General features: G+C 44.8%; 1 protein-coding gene and 1 long non-coding RNA gene across 3 annotated transcripts in view; both read right to left on the minus strand.

Annotated features, from left to right (window-relative positions):
* The window catches only part of LOC134348245 (uncharacterized), a 144,894-nt gene extending 138,319 nt beyond the window's left edge, over positions 1–6,575 (minus strand). Inside the window, exons 1-2 of the long non-coding RNA XR_010018381.1 lie at positions 5,591–6,575; positions 2,703–2,886 (exon numbers count right to left, since the gene is read on the minus strand). This is a non-coding gene — a long non-coding RNA (uncharacterized LOC134348245). The remainder of the gene's footprint in view (positions 1–2,702; positions 2,887–5,590) is intronic.
* The window catches only part of adcy5 (adenylate cyclase 5), a 395,092-nt gene that overhangs the window by 358,414 nt on the left and 18,455 nt on the right, over positions 1–18,223 (minus strand). The gene's annotated exons all lie outside the window — the stretch shown is intronic.

The raw sequence follows: 18,223 nt of genomic DNA on the forward strand, positions 1-18,223 counted from the left end.
AGTAATCCCGAGATTACTACCTTTGCGGTCCTTTTTCTCAACTCCCTTCCTAGCTCCCTATATTCTTCTTTCAGGACCTCATCCCTTTTCCTACCTATGTCATTGGTACCTATATGTACCAGGACCTCTGGCTCTTCACCCTCCCACTTCAGGATATCTTGGACACGATCAGAAATATCCCGGACCCTGGCACCAGGGAGGCAAACTACCATCCGAGTCTCTGGACTGCGTCCACAGAATCGCCTATCTGACCCCCTTACTATCGAGTCCCCTATCACAACTGCCCTCCTCTTCCTTGCCCTACCCTTCTGAGCTACAGGGCCAGACTCTGTGCCGGAGGCAGGGCCACTGTCGCTTCCCCCGGGTAAGCTGTCCCCCCCAACAGTACTCAAACAGGAGTACCTGTTGTTAAGGGGCACAGCCGCCGGGGTACTCCCCATCACCTTCCTTTTCCCCTTCCCCCTCCTAACCGTGACCCACTTGTCTGCCTCCCGTGGCCCCGGCGTGACCACCTGCCTTCCACTCCTCTCTATCACCTCCTCACTCTCCCTGACCAGACGAAGGTCATCGAGCTGCAGCTCCAGTTCCGTAACGCGGTCCCTTAGGAGCTGCATCTCGATGCACTTGGCGCAGATGTAGACGTCCGGGAGGCTTGGAGACTCCAGGGCCTCCCACATCCGACACCGAGAACAGCAAACTGCCCTCACAGTCATAATGCCCCTCTCCTCAAATAGCAACAGAAAATGAATGTCAAACCTTCCTCGCCTCACCCGCTTCCGCCTAAGTGAAGGGTGAGGGAGGATTGGAGTGAGGAGCTGGGAGGTGATAGGTGAAGGGTGAGGGAGGATTGGAGTGAGGAGCTGGGAGGTGATAGGCAGAAAAGGCAAAGGGCTGAAGATGGAGGAATCTGATGGGCACTTTTTTTCTTTTTACCTTAATCTAATTATGAATGAAGGATCAGTTCCTTAAGGTTGTCATAGACAGGGTGGTGTAGTGGGGATAAACTTCCACTGCCTCATGGCTATACTCACTCATGGGGGAGGCTTCGGGTGTAATTGCCGAGGAAAAATCCACAGCTGCAGTCTCTAAGGCAACCCTGCATTGAATTCAACACTGACTGGCAAATGCAGCGGCAACGCTGGTGACAAACTGTATCGGTCTCTGCCATTCCTTTGGATTCATCAGCTGTGTGGAGAGGTGGAGCCTGCTGCATGGGCAACAGTTTACTCTCCATATTGTACTTCCCAGGGCTGCATACTGGCCTGGTATCAATTTTGACAACTAGTATGCAACATCCATGGTTGATCCCTCCCAACAGAGGACTACACAAAGAATAGTTTTCATTTAACACGGTACATATGACAAAATATATACAACAAAACCAACAGCACAGCGACATTTCAGAAGGTACTTCCATATTAGTTGTTTCAAGGTTATGCCCAGAACATATTGGTGCAAATCTACTCTGCCATCACAGAGAGCATCCTCACATCAGCCATTACTGTCTGGTTGGTGCAACATCCCCTCACAATAAATAAAAACTACAGCAAACAGTCAGGTCAGCAGAAAAGGTCACTGGCTGCAGTCTATCATCATTGTAGGACGTATGTATCCAGGACAAAGAAGTGGGCAGAAAAAAAGGACTGCGGACACTACCAACCCAGTAAACTTCCTTGTCCAAAAGCTCCTTTCTGGAAAGTGCTAAAGGCCTAGTAATACAAAAACTCCACACCATCTAAAAAATTTCTTCCCCCCCCAGGCAGGTCATCAGAACAGCCATTCTAGTTAACCCTCCCCTATTCCTTCTATCTACTACCCTGTCACTGCACTGTAAACAATTTAAACCACTCTGTATAATTCTGTGTACACCGTAAATACATGCTGCCATTTATGAACATTTTACTCCATATCCATACTTCCAACATTTTTAGAAAATTATTTTCTTTTTACTGTTGTTTTTTGTTGCATGTCATGCGACACACTACATCAAATTCCTCATATATACATGTACAGGGCAAATAAAGTTGATCCTTGAGAAACCAATAACTTCGTGAACCATCAAGGATGTAATGCTTTACAGAGCATTGGTCAGAGCGCACTTGCAGCATTGTGAGCAGCTTTGGGTCCAGTATCTCAGAAAGGATGTGCTGGCATTGGAGAGAGTCCAGAGGAGCTTCAGGAGAATTATCTTGGGAATAAAAAGGGTTAACATATCAGGAGTGTTTGATGGCTCTGGGCCGGTATTCACTGGAGTTTAGAAGAATGAGGGGACATCTTATTGAAACTTACGGAATATTGAAAGGCCTAGACACAGTAGCGTGGATGTGGACAAGCTGTTTTCAATAGTCGAGGAGTCTAGAATCAGAATGCAGAACCTCAGAATATGAAGATTTCCATTTAGAACAAAGATGAGGCAGAATTTCTTTAGCTGAAATGGCGAATCTGAGAAAGTCATTGCCACGGACGGCTGTGGAGTTCAAGGCATTGGGCATATTTAAAGCACAGGCTGATAGGGTTTCAAATCTAAAGGGTGTGAAAGGTTCCAGGGAGAAGGCAAGAGAATGGGGTTGAGAGGGATAATAAATCAGCCATGACGTGGAGCAGTCTTGATGGGCCAAGTGGCCTGATTGTGGCCCTATGTCTTATGGAACCCTTTCACGGAGCTCTCCTTGTGTTACCCAGACATAAATGTTCACATTTACCTTCTTCTCAGTTCCTGCCCAGTCAAAGCCACTCTTCTACTATTCTTTGCTGCAGCTTCCACCCAAGGTGACCAGAGACCAGATCAAGAGGTGCCCCCAGTTTGATTTCTCAGCAGTAACACTTGGCTGAGAGCCACGATATTCTTTGTTAAACTTTTGCCACTCATCTGGATGTTCACATCACCTTTAACAGACCAATGCAAGAATATTAATAATAAATAAGGAGAAAAGAACATACCTACAATAATGTAAAGCCCCTTAAAATATAGGATCTACCAGCATTTGGATAGACATGAGAAGACATGCATGAAAATAGGAACGGATGAGGGTTGTTTAACGGCTCTAGATCTCTACTGCTGGAGTTTACTAGAATGGGAGGTGGGGGAGGGCTGAGAATCTAATTGAAACCTACTGAATATTGAAAGACCGAGATAGTGGATATGGAGAGGATGTTTCCAAAAGTGGGGGAATCTAGGACCCAAAAGCACAACCTCAGAATAAAAGGATGTCCCTTTATAAGTGAGATGAGGAGGAATTTCTTTAGCAAAAGGGTCATGAATCTGTGGAATTCATTGCCACAGACAACTGTGGAGACCAAGTCATTGGTTATATTTAATGGTGAGGTTGATAGATTCTTGATTAGTAAAGGGCTTAAAGGTCATGGGGAGAGGGCTATCCCTTTGTGAATGGAAGTCAAACTTTAAGACTTTTTTTGAAGAAGTAACTAAAAAAGCAGATGAAGATCAGGCAGTGAATGTTTTTTATTTGGAGTCAGCAAGGCCTTCAATAAAGTCCCATGGAATCCAGACAGAACTAGTTAGGTGGATTCAAAATTGGTTATGAGGTAGGAAACAGAGGGTGGCAGGTGAAGGTTGTTTATTGGAACAGAGGCCTGTGATTGGTGGCATGCCATTGGGGTCAGTGTTGTAGCCCTTGTTATTTATTATTTATACAAGTGATTTGGATGCAAGTCTACAGGGCTGATCATAGATTTGCAGATGACAAAATTAGGAGATTTTGTTAATAGTGAAGATTATTGCAGATTACAAAGGGGTCTTTATCAGTTAGGGAAGTGAATTGAGAAGTGGCAAATGGATTTCAATACAGATAAATGCAGTTTAGAAAGTCAAATCAGTGTAGGTCTTATTCTGTAAATGGTAGGGCGCACACTAGGGAATGTAATGGAACAGAGGGAAAGAAGGAATTAGGAGTACAAATGCAGACATACTTCACAGGTAAACAAGGTGCTGAAAAAGGCATTCACCTTGCTGGCCTTCAACAGTCAGAGCACTGAGTACAGGATTTGGGATATTATGTTGCAGATGGATAAATTGGTGCACTTGGAATGCCATGTAAGCTCTGGTCACCCTGTTATCGTAAAAATGTGGTTAAGCTAGAAAAGAGTACAAAAAAAATGATTTACGAGAATGTTGCCAGGATTAGATGGCCTGTGTTATAGGGAGAGGTTGGCCAGGCTAAGTCTTTACTCCTTGGAGCACAAGAGAATGACTGGGTAACCTTACAGAAAATTACGAGGAGCATAGATAAGGAGGATGATAAGTCTTTTCCGCAGGGTAGGGAGTCCATACTAGGGTGCAGAGTTTCAGGGTGAGAGGGGAAAGATTTCAAATGAACCTGGAGGGGAACTTTATCACACAGAGGGTGGTGAGTCTATGAAATGAGCTGTCAGAGGAAGTGGTTGAGGTAGGTATAATAGTATTATTCAAGCACAAGAGAAAATCTACAGGTGCTGGAAATCCAAGCAACACACGCAAAATGCTGGAGGAACTCAGTAGGCCAGGCAGCATCTATGGAAAAAAATACAGTGGACGTTTTGGACCGAGACCCTTCAGCAGGACTGGAGAAAAAAAAAGGTGAGGAGTAGATTTAAAAGATTGAGGTGGAGGGGGGAGGGAGAAACACAAGGTGATGGGTGAAACCTGGAGGGGGAGGGATGAAGTAAAGAGCTGGGAAGTTGATAGGTGAAAAAGATTCAGGGCTGGAGAAGGCGGAGTCTGACAGGAGAGCAGAAGGCCATGGAAGAAAGAAAAGGGGGGAGGAGCACCAAAGGGAGGAGATGGGCAGGCAAGGAGATAAGGTGAGAAAGGGAAAAGGGGATGGGGAATGGTGAAGGAGAGGGTGGGGGGGGGGAGATCATTAGCGGAAGTTCGAGAAATCGATGTTGTTCCTCCAACCCGAGTGTGGCCTCATTGCGACAGCAGAGGAGGCCGTGGATTGACACATCAGGATGGGAATGGGAAGTGGCATTAAAATGGGTGGCCACTGTGAAATCCTGGTTCTTCTGGGGGACCGAGTGTAGGTGCTCGTAAGCCCTCAAACAGACTCCCAATCTACGTTGGGTCTCACCAATATATAGGAGGCCACACCGACAGAACCTGACACAGTATATGTCCCCAACAGAAGCACTTGGATAGGCACAAGGAGGGACATGCCTTCGAGGGATATGGGCAATGCAGGAAATTGGGACAAGCTGGGCAGGCACCATGGTTGGCAGGGACTCACTAGTCTGAAGAGCCTGTATTCATGCAGCATTGCTCTCTGATTCTTTTAAGGTTCAACACTGCTGGCATTTAATCACCAATCTCAGTACACAAACACGTTTGCCAAGGTTGTCTTGTGAGGCAACTAGTGAACATTAACAGAGGGCTGATTAGATTACTGCATATTTGATTTGCTTCAAGATCCCACAACAATCCTTGCTTGGCAGGAACGTACCAATGCAGTTCAGTGGGTACTTTCCATGTCTTTCAAAAATATGCCTCAGGAAAATGAATACAGCAATGCCATCATAGTTTCATAGTTTCAGTCCTTAGGGAAAGAACTAATCCAGTTCACATTGTGTCATGCATAAGTTTAAAGCAACTTACCTCCATTGGAGTTGGGGAACAGGGCCAGCAGTGAACGAAGCAACACAGTCTCACTGGAGTCTTGACATCAGACGAGACTTGCTGACGAGCAGCTGAATCATGGAACCTTTCAACATAGGAGTAATTCAGCCCATCATGGTCATGGCAGACCTTTCAGAGAGTGATCTCATTTAAATCCCATGGCTCAGCTTTAAACCACAAATAGCAAATAATTTCTCTTCATGTACATGGTGTAACTGTCTTCTAAAGACCCTGGTAACATAGAACATAGAATGGTACAGTACAGAAAAAAGCCTCCATTTTCCATCATGTGTACACTAACCATGACAGCAATCTAACAAATCCCACCTGTCTGCACATGATCCAGATTCCACTCCCCCCTCCACAACACCCGACCCGCCCGTTCACGTTTCTGCCAGATGGCACAATTTATATCTTTGTGGCCAAGTTTGCGGGCAATTCAAAGATAGGAGGGGGGACAGACAGTGTTGAGGAAGCAGTGAATCTGCAAAAGGACTTGGACAGATTAGGATAATGGGAAAGAAATGGCAGGTGTAACACAGTGTAGGGAAGTGTATGGTTATGCCTTTTGTTTAGAAGAATGAGTGGGGACCTCATCGAAACCTATCAAATATTGAAAGGCCTAGAAAGAGTGAAGAGGATGTTTCCAATAATGGGAGAACCTCACACTAGCCTCATAATACAAGTACATCCCTTTACAACAGATGGCAAGGAATTTCTTCAGCCTGAGGTTGGCAGATCTGTGGAGTTTAATGCCACAGATGGCTGTGGAGACAAACTCACTGGGTAGGTAAAGCAGAGGTTGATAGGTTCTTGATTGGTTGTCAGTTATCTGGAGAAGGCAGGAGAGTAGGATTGAATATATCAGCCATGATGGAATGGCAAGCTGACTCAAAGGGCTGAATGGCCTAAATCTGCTCCTTTATCTTAAACAGTGTCTGCATCCATCTTCCCTGGCAGTGTGTTCCAGGCACCCATCTCCTCCCGTGTTGAAGAAACCTCATAAATCTACTTCAAACTCCCCCCCACCCCCCGCAGCCCAACTTTTACCTTGTGTACTTCCTCTAGTCTATGTGATTCATTCATAGGAAAAACACTCTGATTACCTGCTCCAGCCATGCATCTCAGAAATAGAGAAAATCTCATAACTGTAGATCAAAAGAAAACAAGAGAAAAGTCTCAGTGTCCGTGAATAAAGAAATTGATTAACATTTTAAGTCAAGGACTCTTCCTTAGAAGAGTGTGTGTGTGTGTGTGTGTGTGTGTGTGTGTGTGTGTCTATATATATATATATATATAGTTCAAAGAAGCAGTGTAGGGGGAGAAGTGAGGTACAAGACAAAAGACTAAATGGAAAAGATCTGGTGATGGGGAATACAGAACTGATAGCAAGTGAGGTACGGAATGAAAGAAGGATGGGTCACAATGAGAAACCATTCTGAATGGAATTAGAAAATTCAGAGTTCATTCCAGAAGGTTGCAAAGTGCTCAGAGAAATTTCTCTTAAAATGTCTTATTTACAGTACTGTGCAACTGTCTTAAGCACAGATTTATAGCTTGGGTGCCAAAAATCTTGCACAGTACTATAGTAATGTTTTGTATTGCCCTGTACCGCAGTTGCAGAAAAAAACCCCAAATTTCATGAAATACGTGAGTAGTGATAAATCTGATTCTGATATGGTTCTCTCTTGTGCACTGAGAGTGGGAAGGGGGCAGAGAGCGGGGAACCATGGTTGGGAAGGGGGCAGGGAAAGGGGAGGGAGTGGGAAGTACGTGAGAGACATTCTATAATGATCAATAAACCAATTGTTTGGAATCAAATGACTTTGTCTGGTGTCTCAGGGCTGGGCGCTGAGTGTGTCTGCACCCGTTCCACCCTCTGCCCCTGGCACTCCCTCTCTGCCACACCACACTCATCACCCCCAACATCCTTTGCTCCCACCTGATTTACAAGCTCAGTCTCCGTTCCACGTTGACAACTATAATGCTGTACAAAAAGCCTTAAGCATCCTGGCTATGTGCACAAGACTTCTCTTGCACAGTACTGTACTTAGAGATACAGCACAGGCCCTTCTGGCCCAAACAAGCCTGTACTGCTCAATTCATCCCAGGTGGCCAGTTAACCTAACTGGTATGTCTTTGGAAACCGGAGCACCAGGAGGAAACCCACACAGTCATGGGGAGAACATACAAGCACCTTTCAGACAGCAGTGGGAACTCTACGCAGGTCACATTACCCTGACGGCTATGCATCCATGCCGTGATGTTGTTCCTCTAGCCACAAGTTTCAGACCTGAGCAATCCACTGGGAATTACTGAAGGGCTTGGCAAGTTACATGAAGGGAGGGTGTTTCCCCTCACTGAGGAGTCAAAGACCAGGACAGCAATTTGAGAATAAAGGTAATAGGTCTGATATAAGGTAGAATGACCTCACTCAGAGGGTAACAAACAATTTGAGAGTAAAGGTAATAGGTCTGATATAAGGTAGAATGTCCTCACTCAGAGGGTAACAAACAACTTGAGAGTAAAGGTAATAGGTCTGATATAAGGTAGAATGTCCTCACTCAGAGGGTAACAAACAATTTGAGAATAAAGGTAATAGGTCTGATATAAGGTAGAATGTCCTCACTCAGAGGGTAACAAACAATTTGAGAATAAAGGTAATAGGTCTGATATAAGGTAGAATGTCCTCACTCAGAGGGTAACACACAATTTGAGAGTAAAGGTAATAGGTCTGATATAAGGTAGAATGTCCTCACTCAGAGGGTAACACACAATTTGAGAGTAAAGGTAATAGGTCTGATATAAGGTAGAATGTCCTCACTCAGAGGGTAACAAACAATTTGAGAATAAAGGTAATAGGTCTGATACAAGGTAGAATGTCCTCACTCAGAGGGTAACAAACATTTGGGAATTCTGTATCCAAGAGGCCTGTAGAGGTTTAGTGGTCAGTGAGCTCATTCAGTACTGAGGTTGATATACTTTTGGGCATTAAGCAGATCAAGCAATATGGGATAGACCAGGGATAGTGCTCTTATAGAACACTATAACCTTGATGAATGATGAAATAGATTCAAAGGGCTGGATGACCTTCCCCTGCTTCTACTACTTATGTTAACCCTCTGATATAAAGGACTTTTGTTTGGATCCAGACGGGCCAATGTATCCATGCATGCCACCATTTTAGAGGGCTGTTGGTACAGGGTTTTGCAGCGTGGCCCCAGAGGAATACTGGTTTGTTTGGCTGTATCATGTGCATGGTTAAGTGACAATTAAACTTGAATTTGGACTCATGTTCCCCTCAGCTCTCTCCTAGTTTAAATCTATCAACTCAAGTTACCAACAGCTCCAAGAGGAACACACACAAAATGCTGGAGTAACTCAGCAGGTCACGCAGCATCTATGGAGGGCAATAAGCAGTCAGTATTTTGGAGCAAGACCTTCATCAAGACTGAAAACAAAGAGGGAAGATGCCAGAATAAGAAGGTGGAGGAGGTGTGGGAGGGAAGGGAGTACAAGCTGACAGATGATAGGTGAGGGGGTAGGCGGGTGGGGGGTGGTCGATGAAGCGTGAAGCTGGGAGATAATAGATGGAAGAGGTAAAAGGCTGAAGAAAAAAGAGTCTGATAGGAGAGCAGAGAGAACCATGGAGAGAAAAGGAAGCCGGGGGGGAGTGGGGGGGGCAGAACCAGAGGGAGATGATGAGAAAGGGATAACAGAGGAGCCAGAATGGGGAATGAAAAAAGAGAGAGGGCGAAAGGGAGGGGAGAAATTACCTGAAGTTAGGGGAGGATCACACACACACACACCTCTGAATCAACATAACTTAGCCAGGGCTTTGCTTGAAGTTTTGTGATGGCACGATAGCAGAGCCACATTCCAAAGATGTATGGGTTAGCAAGTTGTAGGTTACATGGGTGTAATTGGGCAGTGCGGGCTTAGACCTGTTACTGTGCCGTATCTCTAAATAAATCAATGGATAAAAATAAGTGAGCAGCCAATAAGACCACAAAACAACAATACTGTAAGAGATAGGAGAAGAATTTGGCCATTTGGTCCATCAAATCTGCTCCACCTACAATCATGGCCGATTTTTTTAAAAATGCAATAACCCCCTAGCTAACTATTAGTCTCTGCCTTAAATACATGCAAAGACTTAGTCTTCGCAGCCATCTGTGGCAATGAACTCCACTGGTTCACTGCCGTCTGATTTTAGAATTCCAGATCAGACAAAACAGAAGAACAATCAATTATATGTTGGAGACACAAGAGACGACAGATGCTGTGATCAGGAGCAACAACCAACCTGCTGGAGGAACTCGGCAGGCCAAGCAGCATCTGTGGGGGGAGAGGAACTGTCAACATTTCTGATCGAGACCCCTGCATCAGTTAACAGCTGCCCTTGGATTATGCATTAACTCAAACTGTGTGCAACTATGTTCTCAGCTGCAGCAAAACAACCATTTTCCCATTTCTACCTGACCTGTCCTTGAACCTTGAACCATTAATGTGATTACTTGTTCAATGTCATTATGTTCTAAAACCATCATTGTATCTCTGCAGAGAATGGTATATGTGTGTGTACGTATATATACACACACACACACACACACACAGTGGAATAGGCCCTTCAATGCCCAGTAACCCCTGATTTAACCCTAGCCTAATCATGGGACAATTTACAATAACCAATTAACCTACCACCTGGTACGTCTTTGGACTGTGGGAGGAAACCCACGCAGTCACGGGGAGAATGTACAAACTCCTAACAGGCAGCGGTGGGAATTGAACCTGGGTCTTGTCATGCTAACCACTACGCACGTCCGTGCGTGCACGTGTGTATATGTATATTTTTAAAATGTGAGATATTATAACTGATTCTGATTCAGAAATCAAAATGCAGGGATCAGACAGCACCTGTGGAGATGCAAAAAATAATATTTCACAAGGACAGGATGGCTACCTGAATTAATTTAATGTCAGATCAAGGACAAAGGCAGCAGGTGCTGGGGAATGAGAGGAATGCCACCACCTGCAGCTTCTGGTTCTGATTCAACACCCTGACATGTAATTATATTAATTCATCATTAGAGGTCCAAAACCTCGACCTCCATCGATGCCGCTGGAATGGGTGACAGAGTGTCACAGCTAATATCCTGGCTTCAATCCCAACCTCGATGCGGTCTGTATGGAGTTTGTCTGTTCCCACTGTAACCACACGGGTCTCCAAGTACTCCAGTTTCCTTTCATATCCCAAGGAAATATATCCATCTTCCCCAAGGACATCTCTCTCCTCCATTCAGTCCTGGTGCAGTTTAACCACTGAGTTTCTACAGCAGACTGTTAATCCAGACTGGAATCACTTGTGCCTCCTAAAATATACGGGCTGGTGGGGGGCGGATTTAAATGACCATTGTAAATTGCCTCTGGTATGTAGATGAGTGTTGCAGCTTTGTAAGACCCTGGTGAGACCACACTTGAAGTATTGTGTTCAGTTCTTGTCACCTCATCATCGTAAGGATGTGGAAACTATAGAGAAGGTGCAGAGGAGATTTACCAGGATGCTGCCTGGATTAGAGAGCAGGTTTTATGAGGACAGGTTGAGTGAGATAGGGCTTTTTTCTCTGAAGCGAAGGAGGCTGTAAGGTGACTTGATGAAAGTGCATGCACAAGATGCTAAAAGGCATAGATCGAGTAGAAAGCCAGCACCTTTTTCCCCAGGACAGAAATGGCTAAAGTAAGGAGGTATAATTGCAAGGTGATTGGAGGAAAGGATAGGGGGATCTCAGGGGCAAGTTTTTTGTGTGTTTTTTTTTACCCAGAGACTGTGTGGAATGCACTGCCTGGGGTACTGGTAGAGGCAGATACATTAGGGACACTTAAATACTCAGACAGATGCATGGATGATAGAAAAACAGAGGGCTCTGTAGGAGGGAAGAATTAAATTGATCTTAGAATAGATTGTAAAGTTGACACAACATGATGGGCCGGAGGGCCTAGACTGTGCTGTAGTCTTCTATCTTTGTGTGTGGTAGTATTCCGTTCAGAGAGTGATGTTGATAGGAATGTGGGGAGAATTTTTTTAATTGGTTTATCATTGTCACATGTACAGAGGTACAGTGAAAAGTTTAGTCTTGCATGCCATCCACACAGATCAATTTATCACACAGCTCATTACAAGGAAAAACAATAACAGAACACAGAATAAAGCGTAGATTTAAAAAAAAACTTGAACAATTATAAATAGTAGAAGTAGTGAGTAGCTTCCAATGAACTGCTGCACAGTGGTGCCAACTGGATTCGAACAAAATGGGCTGCAGGAGGATCAGTGTAAGTGGGTGCTAGAGGACTAGCTGGGTCAAAGGGTCCGTTTCTGTGCTGTATGGCTCTGACCTTCACCACCCAGACTCCAGAAATGCACTATCATCGTTCTCAAGGGCAGTTGGGCAATAAATGCTGTCCTTGCCTGCAATGCCCATATCCTGGAAAATGAGTGAAACGGGGAGGAAAAACAAGATTTGTGCAGAGTACGAGACAGAATTAGTGGCCTGTATCAAAATACACACGTGATATGCCAAACCAGTTCAGAGTACTTCCCAGGATTCTTACCCAGAAAAACCTTGTGCCAAGGCAGCCAATGAAAAGTGTGGTCAGAGGTAGGTTTTCAGACGCATGATAAAAGAGAGAGAAAGAGATTTGGCAATGGTATTCTATAGTTTATAGACCTTGCAGCTTAAGGCACAGCTTGCAATGTAGGGTGAAGGACACTAATCAAGGAACATTACAGCATAGTACACGCCCTTGCCGGCTGGTGGCGTAGTGGCATCAGTGCTGGTCTTCGAGGCAAGAGGTTCCGAGTTCGAATCCAACCGGCTCCCTTGCACACTCTCCATCTGTGCTGGGTTAAGAGCTGGTGATATCTTTTTTTTAAAAAAACTCACCCGGCAAAAGACAATGGTAAACCACTGCTGTAACTAGCCATGTACATGACTTCCCAATATGTCAGAATGGCGTGGAGGGAAATCGTCCGCCAACTGGAAAATTCCAGATGCAACCTACCAACAACAAGCCTTTTAGCCCACAATATTGTACCAATCTTTTAATCTATTCTCCTATCAATCTAACCCTTCCCTCCGTTCTTCTATCATCCATCTGCCCATCTAAGAGCTTCTTAAATTTTATTTTATTCATACAGCATGGAACAGACCCTACTGGCCCAAACTGCCCAGCAACCAAGAGTAGCCGAGTTACAGGACAACTAATCTACAACCCAATATGTCTCTGGACTGTGGGAGGAAACTGGAGCAAATCCACAGGGTCACAAGGGGAGAAGGTACATACTCCCCTTTATTTAGAGAGACAGCATGGTAACAGACCCTTCTAACCCAATGGGCCCGTGCTGCCCAATTACACCCATGTAACCAAATAACCTGTGTGAAATGTGGGAGAAAACCCACATGGTCATGAGAAGAATGTACAAGCTCCTTACAAGCAGTGGCGTGCATTGAACCCGGGTCGCTAACCACCACACTACTGTCCCAGTATGTGATCATAAAATCGTAACAGCATAGGAGGCCAGCAAATCCTGATGAGCTCCCTGAGGGTTAAACCATTCGGTCCCATTCACCCAGTCTGTCCCTGTTTCTCTGTAGGTTTTCCGTCAAGTAGGTACCCAAATCCTTCTGGAAAGCATTATTAACCAGTGGACGGCGAGACATCTTTACCAGCTTGGAAATGACTAATACAAGGGGCATAACCTTAGGGTATTGAGAGGGAAGTTTGAGGGATGTCAGAGGCATGTTTGTTTTTCTTTTACACAGAGAATGGTGGATGTGTGAAAACATGCTGCCAGGAGAGGTGACAGAGGCAGCTACATTAGGGACATTTAAGAGACTCTTAGATAGGTACATGGTGATAGAAAAATTGAGGACTATGTAGGAGGGAAGGGTTAGATTGATATCAGAGTAGGTTAAAAGGTTGGCACAACATCGTGAGCTGAAGGGCTGGTACTATGCTGAATTGTTCTGTGTGCTATGTAACTGTTTCTACCAGCCTCCAAAATGTACAAGTTCAGAATTACTCACTAAAGCAACAACACCACCCGCCTCCCCTGTTTACCCTTCATATGCAATCTGTCTCCTCTGATCCGAGACGGGCTCGTTCATTGTCCACCCTTTATTTACCACCATGACTTAACTCACTTCTGTCAAGATTTCCTCACACCCTTCTTTGTTCCTGTTTGACCTTGTCTCTGGAACCAGAATCTCCTCTGCAGGTCCTTCACACCCTTCCTAAAGTGCAGTGAACAGAACTGGGTGCAGTACCACGTTGTGGTCTAATCAGTATTTAATAAACATTCACTGCTTTTTGCAGACTATAGCTTCATCTCATTGCCCCTGTCAACTGCATTGGTTTTGAACAATCTGAATGATCAGTCGATCAAATCCTCAGGCTGAATAGATACAGAAATTCACGAGCTGTCATACTGCCTTCGGATAGATAGAACATCACAGCACAGTACAGGCCCTTCAGCCACAATGTTGTGGCAATCTTTTAACTTACTCCAAGGTCAATCTAACATTTCCCTCCATTTTTCTATCATCCACATGCTTATACACAGAAAACATACAGCACAATAAAGGCCCTTCGGTCCACAAAGCTGTGCCGAACATGTCCCTACCTCAGAACCAGCTAGGCTTACCCATAGCCCTCTATTTTTCTGAGCTCCATGTACCCATCAGGAGTCTCTTAAAAGACCCGATCGTTTCCACCTCCACCACCGCCACCAGCAGCCCATTCCACGCGCTCACCATTCTCTGCGTAAAAACTTACTCCTGACATCTCCTCTGTACATACTTCCAAGCACCTTAAATCTATGCCCTCTCATGCTAGCCATTTCAGCCCTGGGGAAAAGCCTCTGACTATCCACACAGTCAATGCCTCTGATTATCTTATACACCTCTATCAGGTCACCTCTCATCCTCCGTCACTCCAAGGAGAAAAGGCCAAGTTCACTCAAACTATTCTCATAAGGCATGCTCCCCAATCCAGGCAACATCCTTGTAAATCTCCTCTGCACCATTTCAACGGTTTTCACATCCTTCCTGTAGTGAGGCGACCAGAACTGAGCACATATGACAAGATAGGCAGAACTCAGCATGGATTCCTTAAAGGAAAATCCTGCCTGACAAACCTATTACAATTTTTTGAGGAAATTACCAGTAGGCTAGACAAGGGAGATGCAGTGGATGTTGTATATTTGGATTTTCAGAAGGCCTTTGACAAGGTGTCACACATGAGGCTACTTAACAAGATAAGAGCCCATGGAATTATGTGGAAGTTACATACGTGGATAGAGCGTTGGCTGATTGGCAGGAAACAGAGAGTGGGAATAAAGGGATCCTACTCTGGTTGGCTGCAGTTACCAGTGGTGTTCCACAGGGGTCTGTGTTGGGGCCGCTTCTTTTTACATTGTACATCAACGATTTGGATTATGGAATAGATGGCTTTGTGGTTAAGTTTGCTGACGATACAAAGATAGGTGGAGGGGCCGGAGAGGAAACGGAGAGTCTACAGAGAGACTTGGATAGATTGGAAGAATGGGCAAAGAAGTGGCAAATGAAGTACAATGTTAGAAAGTGTATGGTTATGCACTTTGGCAAAAGTAATAAACGGGCAGACTATTATTTAAATGGGGAAAGAATTCAAAGTTCTGAGATACAACGGGACTTGGGAGTCTTCGTACAGGATTCCCTTAAGGTTAACCTCCAGGTTGAGTCAGTAGTGAAGAAGGCGAATGCAATGTTGGCATTCATTTCTACAGGAATAGAATATAGGAGCAGGGATGTAATGTTGAGGCTCTATAAGGCACTGGTGAGACCTCACTTGGAGTACTGTGGGCAGTTGTGGTCTCCTTATTTAAGAAAGGATGTGCTGACGTTGGAGAGGGTACAGAGAAGATTCACCATAATGATTCCGGGAATGAAAGGGTCAACATATGAGGAACGTTTGTCCGCTCTTGGACTGTATTCCTTGGAGTTTAGAAGAATGAGGGGAGACCTCAGAAACATTTTGAATGTTGAAAGGCATAGACAGAGTGGATGTGGCAAAGTTGTTTCCCATGATGGGGGAGTCTAGTACGAGAGGGCATGACTTAAGGATTGAAGGGCGCCCATTCAGAACAGAATTGCGAAGAAACTTTTTTAGTCAGAGGGTGGTGAACCTATGGAATTTGTTTCCACGCGCAGCAGTGGAGGCCAAGTCATTGGGTGTATTTAAGGCAGAGATTAATAGGTATCTGAGTAGCCAGGGCATCAAAGGTTATGGTGAGAAGGCGGGGGAGTGGGACTAAATGGGAGAATGGATCAGCTCATGATAAAATGGCGGAGCAGACTCAATGGCTGAATGGCCAGCTTCTGCTCCTTTGTCTTGTCTTATGTTCTTATTACTCCAACTAGGGTTTGACCAGGATCCTATATAGCTGCAACATTACCGCTCAGCTCTTAAACTCAATCCCACGATCGATGAAGGCCAATGCACCATATGCCTTCTTAACCACAGGGTCAACCTGCGTAGCAGCCTTGAGTGTCCTATGGACTCGGACCCCTACATCCCTCTGATCCTCCACACTTCCAAGAGTCTTATCATTAATACTATGTCCTGTCATCATATTTGACCTACCAAAATGAACCACTTCACACTTACCTGGGTTGAACTCCATCTGCCACTTTTCAGCCCAGTTTTGCATTCTACCCATTGTAACCTCTGACAGCCCTCCACACTATCCACAACACCCCCAACCTCTGTGTCATCAGCATATTTACTAACCCATCCCTCCACTTCCTCATCCAGGTCATTTATAAAAATCACAAAGAGTAAGGGTCCCAGAACAGAACACTGGTCACCGGCCTCCATGCAGAATATGACCTGTCTACAACCACTCTGCCCTCTGTGGACAAGCCAGTTCTGGATCCACAAAGCAATGTCCCCTTGGAGCCCATGCCTCCTTACTTTCTCAATAAGCCTTGCATGGAGTACCTTATCAAATGCCTAGCTGAAATCCACATGCACTACATCCATGGCTCTACCTTCATCAATGTGCTTCGTCATATCCTCAAAAAATTCAATCAGGCACATAACGTACAACTTGCCTTTGACAAAGCTATGCTGACTATTCCTAATCATATTATGCCTCTCCAAATGTTCATAAATCCTGCCTCTCAGGATCTTCTCCATCAATTTATCAACCACTGAAGTAAGACTCACTGGGCTATCTCTACTCCCTTTCTTGAATAAGGGAACAACATCCGCAACCCTCCAATCCTCCAGAATCTCTCCCATTCCCATTGATAATGCAAAGATCATTGCCAAAGGCTCAGCAATCTCCTCTCTTGCTTCCCACAGTATTACCTTAAGAGTTTCTTAAATGCCTCTCATTTCCTGGGCGAGTTATTTTCTGCTGCCCTGATCCACATTTCTCTCCACCAATCATAAACAGAAGAGATTCTGCAGATGCTGGAAACCCAAAGTAGCACACACAAAATGCTGGAGGAACTCAGCAGATCGGTCTAAGGAGAGGAGTAAAGAGTCAACATTCCAGGCTGAGACCCTTCATCAAGACTCTAAAAGAAAGGTAGGAAGCCAGAACAAGAAGGCGGGGGCAGTGAACAGTGAAGCCAGGTGGGTGGGGAAAGGCAGATGAAGTGAGAAATTACTGAAAGTAAAAGACAGTCACGTTCATACTGTCAGGTTGGAGGCCACCCAGACCTGACGGTGACCTCATCATGGCAGTAGAGGCAGCCATGGACAGGCATATCAGAATGCAAATGGGCAGAGAAATGAAAACTTGGCCATTGGGAAACCCTGCCTGATAGCAAGGTGCTTGACAAAGTGGTCCCCCAATCTGAGTTGGGTCTCACCAATGTAAAGAAGACCGCAGAGGGAATACCAGTGAGAGCAGATGACCCTGACAGATTTGCTGCCTCACCTGAAAGGGCTGTTTGGCGTCCTGAATGGAGGTGAGGGAGGAGGTGAATGGACAGGGGCAGCACTTGTGCCACTTGCAGGGATAAATGCTGGGAAGAAGAATTAACAGGGGAAATCCTGCAGAAAGTAGATCACTCGACTCTTCATTCTTCTCCATTGATGCTGAGTTCCTCCAGCATTTTGTGTGTGCAGGAATAACTTTGATTAGACCACATCTGAAATATTGTGCTCATTTCTGATTGTCGTATGACATGTTGAGGCTTTGGAGAAGGTGCAGAAGAGGTTCATCAGATACTGCCCGGTTAAAGGGTATTAACTGTAAAGGGAGATTGGGCAGAGTCGGATTGTTTTCACTGAAACTTTAGTGGCTGAGAATCGACCTGGTGGAAGTATATAACATTTTAAGAGGGGGACTGCAAAGACCCTCGCATTACAGTATTTCAGGTTAGAGAAATTCAGATAATGAAATTCATATATCACTACCCAATAATCTGAGATTTAGAAGAAAATTCGCTCTTACTGAATTTATGTAGGGAAAATAACAAAAATCTCATTTAAAAAAATAAATAAACACAGAATGCAAAAGAAACAATAAATTTTGTCTATTTTTACTTTTTTCAACTTGGA

The sequence above is a fragment of the Mobula hypostoma genome, chromosome 6 (genome assembly GCF_963921235.1).
Source record: "Mobula hypostoma chromosome 6, sMobHyp1.1, whole genome shotgun sequence".
NCBI classification, from domain to species: Eukaryota; Metazoa; Chordata; class Chondrichthyes; order Myliobatiformes; family Myliobatidae; genus Mobula; species Mobula hypostoma.